Source organism: Salmo trutta, chromosome 6, assembly GCF_901001165.1.
Source record: "Salmo trutta chromosome 6, fSalTru1.1, whole genome shotgun sequence".
In the NCBI taxonomy this organism is placed as follows: Eukaryota; Metazoa; Chordata; class Actinopteri; order Salmoniformes; family Salmonidae; genus Salmo; species Salmo trutta.
Window position 1 is genome coordinate 19,673,553 of NC_042962.1, and position 8,181 is coordinate 19,681,733.

Genomic DNA, 8,181 nt, shown 5'->3' on the forward strand with positions numbered 1-8,181 from the left:
TTGCAGTAGCCTATACTTCATTCCATGCTGCTGAGGGAGAGGGCAGTAGGAGTTCTTCCATCTCTCTGAAAGGTCATTATGGGATAGCAAACCCCAGTTGACCCACGGCAAACTACACCATTTGTCTTATAGCACCATGAGAACTCTTAACAAAGGAGGCTAACCCCCAGTTTGAAATGCAACGTTTTATTCATCTATCAAACGTTGCATATTTCGACTTTGGTGTCCCTGTGCACTCCGTGTGAACAGATCCTATTTATCATAAGATCACATGGAGAGAGATTGTAAGCTCACAAAAAGTAGTATTGTGTAATATACACCAATACCACCTTTAATCCAAATATAGCACCACCACTGGTAGGAAACAGCCTCCCAGAGGTTTTCAAACCAACACATTCCTCTGAGTAACCACTCAATTAATGGACACACAGCACTAGGAGTACAGGGCTCTCTGTCTTTGTTATTGCCTCTCTTTTTTCCTCCTTTCCCTCTCTCTCACACTCACCTCTCCCTTTCTTATCGTCACCTGTTTACCTGGGTTCAGTGACCTCTGCGCTGTTCTGCTGGCCCCTCCTAATAAATAATGGGAGGTGTCTGAAGCTCATCACAACAGCAAATAGGGTGGTATGTAATATATTGTCCTCTTCAAATTGCCACAGCGGGGTGGTCTGGCAGCCTATTCATTACGGCTCTTGGTTCAGGCCAGGGGGAGCAGACATTTTCGTCCTTGGGCCTGGGTGGGTGAGAGAGGCTGAATGGAGTGTGGGTGTACTGGAATGCTGGTCTACCCAACCTGGTCTCAGAGCATTTCATATTATTCTGTACGTAAATCCGAGACACTCCATTTAGTGTGCTATGTCACGTTTTGTATGGAATGTATTAATTGGTTGTCCATCACTCATTTCGTACAAAATGTAACAAATTTGCAAAATGTACTATATGTGACGAATTTGCCAAACGTATGATATGATAGATTAGTCGGTGGATGGCTTGGGTATCTCTGGAGACTGGAGAGGATAATGCTAAGTTATTTAATGGAATGATAAGGAAGCATATAGTAAATGAGACTTAGTACTTCATTTAGGTTGCCATTTGTACTGTGTAGGGAAAGAAAAGTCAACGCAGATTCTTTCAACAGAAGTGTCCTATCATGTTGAGGTGTGGTAAAACCTGGGTCATGTTCATTAGGGTACACTGTAGAAAAAGGTTTTGCAGTAGAAAACAGACAAGCATTTCTTATAGGGCAAGTTAATGTTTGGTGCCTACTGAACACATTCCTGACTTTTGGACTTCCTCCAACATAGACCCAGTACTCTTCCCCACAGCAGCACCTCCCACCCAAACTGATTACCACCTTCCTGCCTACACGTGGAACACTCCTAATATGAAGGCCATCTGTTTAGCAGGGACATATTTTCGCAGCCCCGAGGCAGATGTTTAGCGTCCTTGCTGTAATTCCTGTAAGGATGCAAAATGTATCAGTGATTGCAGTCATAACTAGCAAGGTGGCTGGTAAAATGAGCTGGAGAACTGGGATGATCCAATTGTGCCGTCGTCGGTGCCTTGACAATAAAAAAGAATGTCCCTGGCTTGGATGGCAGCCCTACTGTATGTTGTTAGGATTTGACTGTGCTGTCTGTGATTATAAAGTCGTTTTAAAGTAGTGGTGAAAGCCTTGGCAAGGAAAGTAGGAATTCCTTTAAACAGCTGTCCCCTATTTACCCCACTGTTTCTGTAAATGGTGTCTAGTCTAGTGAATCTGGAATGGTAAGCATGCATGAGCTTGTGTGTTATGCATTTTAAAGCATTCATTTTCATATACGTGGTGGGCTTAGAACAGATAAATGTATTTGCACAGCAACAAATGTGTGTTGGACTGTAAAGGGGGATCCCGGTTGCCATGACTACCCCATGTATATTATTCAGATCATGATGTGTCAAAGTTATGTAAACTGCCCATCCTTGCATGAAAGTATGTATGAGTGTGTATTGGTGTGTGTATGCTTGCACGCATGTATGTGTGTGTGTGTGTGTGTTTAACAATAATGCATGTGATGAATCTTCCTCTCCAGATTTGCCCTGTCAGCAGCCAGCAACAACAAGGGAGAAATGAGGTCCACGCACTTCATTCCTGTTAGGGACTTAACAGCTTGAGCGGGCCCAAATATTCTGCAGTCACTCATGAAGAGAAATTCTTAATAATAAATATCAAGCTAATAATGAATGGGCTGGTGGCTGCAGTTGTCTTGGGGGCATAATATCTCATTTCCTCCCAATGTTTCATATCCTTACTCCTGCATGTCGCAACAGTCCATCATTACACCCCGATGCAGGTTTCTATCACCTTTATTTATTTTTCAAATCAATATATAAATCAGTGCCAAGCCCTGTTACAGATGAGTTCCAATAAATTACAAAAGGCAGACAAATACAGAATGTTAACCACCGCTCCTCTCTCTCTCTTTTGCATGATGCTGCACTGTCAGGCAGTAGGCAACCCCCTGGGTACCAGTACAGTTCTCAGTGTGTTTGGAAAATCTCTCGCCAAGCCACATATTTCATTATATACGACTTAAATGACGCACACTGCAGCTTTTAGCAGCCAGGGAGACAAAATGTGTTTTTGTTGAATACCTACCTATATAGCGTAAATCGGCCTACAATAGGAACCTATAGACCTATGCCTTGGCTGATATATAGGGACTAGGTGTTCCAGGAGCAGGTTTCTGTCTGGTCTGCATATGATGGACTTTTCAATGCTGGAGCTCAGTGGAATGGAAGAATAGGAGGTCAAATGAGGAGAAAAGGAGGGAAATGGAGCATGGAGGTTCAACGACGTTATAAAAACAGGGCTGACATGTTGAATTGGGGGGGGGGGGGGGGCAGCCGGCCCCAGAACAGACCTCTCGTATGAGGGGAGCGCTGTGTTGGCCTGATACCTGGGCACCTCCATCAGCAGGGAATATGCTGCCATCAGGGCCGATCACGTCAGAGGCCCACCTTGGCCCTGACACTCCATGACATGCATATGTGGCGAGGCAACGCGAAGGAACGCGCGGGTACACAACAGCCGGCTTGAGGGAAATTCCCACTGACAATGGTCAGGAGCAGGAACCCCTCAACCGCAAGGTAGAGGGATAAGAGAAAGGGAAGGGAAATAAAATGTAGAAACATCTCTGGTGGTGGTGGTGGTGGTGGTGGTGGAGAGGATGAGCGTGTGGCTGTCACGCGAAGGAGGAGTACTGATGGTAAACAACAGGAATATGAGTACACAGCTGGTGTCTGCAGTGCACACTTCTTCCTGGGTGGAGACATTTGCCTTGACACTGACTCGAAACAGGCAAGAACCCAAGCAAGGTCTTTAATTCATCTCTATGGAAGACAGCTATAGTACCAACTGTAACACAATGATGTTGATTTAGAGACAAAACAACTAAATTATACTCTGAAAGCTCTTTCCTCTTGCTCTATAACACATTTTTCACATTTTTTCCAAGTTTATGCTTTAAAAGAATATGATTGTACAATGGGTCACTACACTACATGACCAAAAGTATGTGGACACGTGCTCGTCGAACATCTCATTCCAAAATCATGGGCATTAATATGGAGTTTGTCCCCCCTTTACTGCTATAACAGCCTCCACTCTTCTGGGAAGGCTTTCCACTAGATGTTGGAGCATTCCTGCCGGGACTTGCTTCCATTCAGCCACAAGAGCATTAGTAAGGTCGGGTACTGATGTTGGGCGTTCCAATTCATCCCAATTGTGTTCGATGGGGTTGATGTCAGGGCTCTGTGCAGACCAGTCAAGTTCTTCCACACCGATCTCGACAAACCATTTCTGTATGCCACAAAGTTGGAAGCACAGAATCGTCTAGAATGTCATCGTATGCTGTAGCGTTAAGATTTCCCTTCACTGGAACAAGGGGCCTAGCCCGAACCATGAAAAACAGCCCCAGACCATTATTCCTCCTCCACCGAACTTTACAGTTGGCACTATGCATTCAGGCAGGTAGCGTTCTCATGGCATCAACCAAACCCAGATTCGTACGTCAGACTGCCAGATGGTGAAGCGTGATTCATCACTCCAGAGAACGCGTTCCACTGCTCCAGAGTCCAATGGCGGCGAGCTTTACACCACTCCAGCGACACTTGGCATTGCGCATGGTGATCTTAGGCTTGTGTGTGGCTGCTCGGCCATGGAAACCCATTTAATGAAGCTCCCGACGAACAGTTATTGTGCTGACGTTACTTCGAGAGGCAGTTTGGAAATCGGTAGTAAGTGTTGCATCCGAGGACAGATGATTTTTAAGCGCTACGTGCATCAGCACTCGGCGGTCGCGTTCTGTGAGCTTGTATGGCCTCCCACTTCGTGGCTGAGCCATTGTTGCTCCTAGACGTTTCAACTTCACAATAACAGCACTTACAGTTGACCGGGGCAGCTCTAGCAGGGTGAACTGTGATGAACTGACTTGTTGGAAAGGTGGCATCTTATGACGGTGCCACGTTGAAAGTCACTGAGCTCTTCAGTAAGACCGTTCTCCTGCCAATGTTTGTCTATGGAGATTGCATGGCGGTGTGCTTGATTTTATACACCTGTCAGCAACGGATGTGGCTAAAATAGCCAAATCCACTAATTTGAAGCGGTGTCCACATACTTTTGTATATATAGTCTATATTGATGATGACAAAACTAATGTGTGTTTAAGCATTACGACAAGATACTACTCACCATGACTGTTTATGAGCAATCACAATTTTTTTTTATGCAACCGAAAAGGGAAGTAATTTAAAAACACAAATAGCTGAGCAGAAGGCTGTTGTTCTAATAAAAAATAATCCAGTTGTCGGCAGGGGCGAACGCAAAGCAATTTAACGCTTCAGTGGTGGTTGCCTATTAATTTGTGTAGAAGGAGAGGGGGATGCTGGGAGCACAGATTTGAGGGACAACATGGCTGTAGTGCCTGTGTTATGTATCGCTTTGGAAGCAAGCAAGCAGCACAGACACAGTCGCTTTTTTTTATTTTTTATTATGGGGCCCCGTTTCCCACCACAATGTCAGCGGTTGCATGCCAGAGAGGAGGTATATTATGGTGAATTAATTAAGCAGTTCAGAGATAGGAGCCCATATGTGCGTATGTCCTTGGGGTGTAACATCAATAATGGTAGCCCCAAGGCAGGTTTATTAGAAGACGTACTTCTTCTCCTATGCATTCATTTGAAAATCAGTGTTTTCAGTAATTAGGTACAAAATACCTGACCCTCCTCCCTCCCATACAGAGCTACATATCTGTCAACGCAGGAAGGCGTGGCCCCATCACTGGTTTCTCTGGATCCCATCCAACACCACTAAATCCAGTGGTATTTGGACGCGGACCAACGGCAATCCCAGGTGCCGTCCGTGATGATGATGCACGCATGACTGGGTTGCCTGTAGATACGGGAGGCGGCGGGACCACTGCTCCAGGTTGTTTAGGGACAGGGCTCATAAGGACTCTTTCTGGTGGGGGTCTGTGACAGTAGCTGTGTTGGTACTGTAAGCCAGTTCCCCTAAGAGGACATGGTTTGGAAGATGGCCGTCCAACGCTTCACCCTAACGCCCACGCACCACCTCAATCTGCCATGAAGCTCGTCACTGTCAAGGATCCCTTTGCACTTTGAGTAATACAGGGTTGTAACGGGGGATGTTGTGTATTATATTCATTTCCCTTTGTTTTGCAGTCGGCTATTTACCTCGTATTTGCATCAAAATGATACGGTAAAATGATATGATAATGACCTAATAACCTCCCTCTGCTTTCTTGGTGATTCATTTGAAGCAGTGGCTACAGCAGTTGTGGTGCGCTGAATTGCCAGGGAATAGCCATTGTAACCGCATAATAGATGAGTAAATATTAGGTGAATAACATGGGAAATAGAGGTAAAATAAAGTGTGACCTATTTTACAGTGAAATATCATAATCACATGTTGTCACTTTCCCCATGCATTGTTAGTGGATTTGGTTGAACTTGGTTTTGACATTGGCATCAAGAAATGGACCATTGAAGCCAGCCTGGTTATACAGCACCTGTGACCCAAGAGAAACAGCCAATGCACTGTACAGAGATGGTTCTGCCACTCTGTTAACTAACTATTCATCCAGCCTGTCTCGTAGCATTAGTGGGGTTTGTGTGATGAATTGTTTTCATTATCACAATGGCCATCATTACTTTCTACACATTATCATCAGGGGGACATTTCAGACAGTGCATTTCAGATGGTGAACTGATTTCATTGTTTCGGGGGGGGGGGGGGGACTGCCCTATAGACATAATGTCTGTGTTTCCCTGCTATTAATTACTGGATCCCCAGCTAGTTAGCTGTAGCACTTCTCCGTGATGACAGAGGAATGGTAAAGGGTTGGAGCAAGGCTCGCCTCTGTAGCTGCAGGCCCTTGCACTAGCCAGACACTGAATTTTGACTATTTTTTATGAAATCCTTTTATGGATAGATAAATCTGATTTTATGCAAGAAAAGTCTCCTGGGTTTCAATTAACTGGAGGTCACGTTACTGATCTATCCCAACAAGAAAAAAGATAGGGAAAGAATGAGAGAAAGAAAGAGAAGATCTTTTAATTAATACAGTCTAATTAAACATTTGTGAAATGCATTAACGCTGCAGTATTTTTTCGATGATTGCACTTGTCTAATTGTAAGGGAACCCTTCTCTAAAAACGTGTTTTGTGGTTATTGGTTAAATCATGAGGGTTTAACAATGCAAAACAGCTCATGTTTTAACAGTGCAGTTTGCCATAATATAGTTGACGTTTCAAAGAAAATGTGTACTGGAATATAATGTTTGAAAAACTGCTATGTCAAGGTATTCGTGATGGTAATTCTTTAAAACTGTTAAGTACTGTTAAGACCAGAGGCCAGACTCCTAAGAGAAACTTGAACGCAACTCAAACTTCAATCCCATCAGAAACCCATCTAGACATCAGCTTTCTGGCCTACTGTATGGGTAGAGGAAGATTTGACTTTGAATAATAACACTTTTTAATCATGTGCCACAAGGCATGACAGTTGGTAGACCTGAGTTATGTCACATAAAGAGTGTCAAGTACTGGAGGGGGGAATTCAAAACAGATTAAGGACTGTTTGGTCAAAATACACAGCATGATGTGTGGTTCCCCCCACCATATTTGGTGCATATATTTCCCAGACAGGCTCATTGTTATACTACCCACAGGGCAACTCTAATGTGAAGTTGATCTTAGGTTGAAGTCGCTCATACATACTTCCCCATTATGACATTTATCTTATTCAATTCCCTAAATGCACTGCAGTAGCTCTACTGCATCACCCTTCAATGCTAAATGAATACAATCATTCAGTGCAATTGAACACAGACCATATGGTCACTGTGCTAGAACACTCTGGATGAGCAGGTATTCTTCGTATAGTCTTATGTGAACCAAGACACTGAGCTAACATAGCCTAGAGGTATAGCCAACAACATAGCCAACACGCACACACACGCACATATACACATACATACACATACACACTCACACACACACACACACAGTGGTGATTAATTGGGCAGGTGGAGTGGTGTGAGCAATGTTGATTTCCTTTCATTACCCTCTCCCCGCCCCTCAGTTAGAGAGATAGTTCACTGAGGGGGGAGGGAGGCATGAGAGGAGGAAGTGGGGATGCAGGAGGGAGGGGGGATGCAGGAGGAGTGGAGGGATGAGAGGAGGGAGGGGGATGCAGGAGGGATGGAGGGATTAGAGGAGGGAGGGGGGATGCAGGAGGGCTGGAGGGATGAGAGGAGGGAGAGGGGATGCAGGAGGGTCGACCTTGGCTGCACCTCACTTTCCGAGTGTGACAATGTGACCTCCTGCTTATCGAGGCAGAGATCAGTCGCTAATCTTTCACACCGCTTCCTAATCTCTCTCTCTCCTCCCCCCATCCCTCCCCTCTCTCTCTCTCTCTCTCTCTCCTCTCTCTCTCTCATCTCTCTCTCTCTCTCTCTCTCTCTCATCTCTCTCTCTCTCTCTCTTCCTCCTCTCTCTCTCCTCTCTCTCTCCTCTCTCTCCTCTCTCTCTCTCTCTCTCTCCTCTCTCTCCTCTCTCTCTCCTCTCTCTCTCTCTCTCTCTCGGTCGTCTCAATGCCTCTCCTCCCTCTCTCTCTCCTCC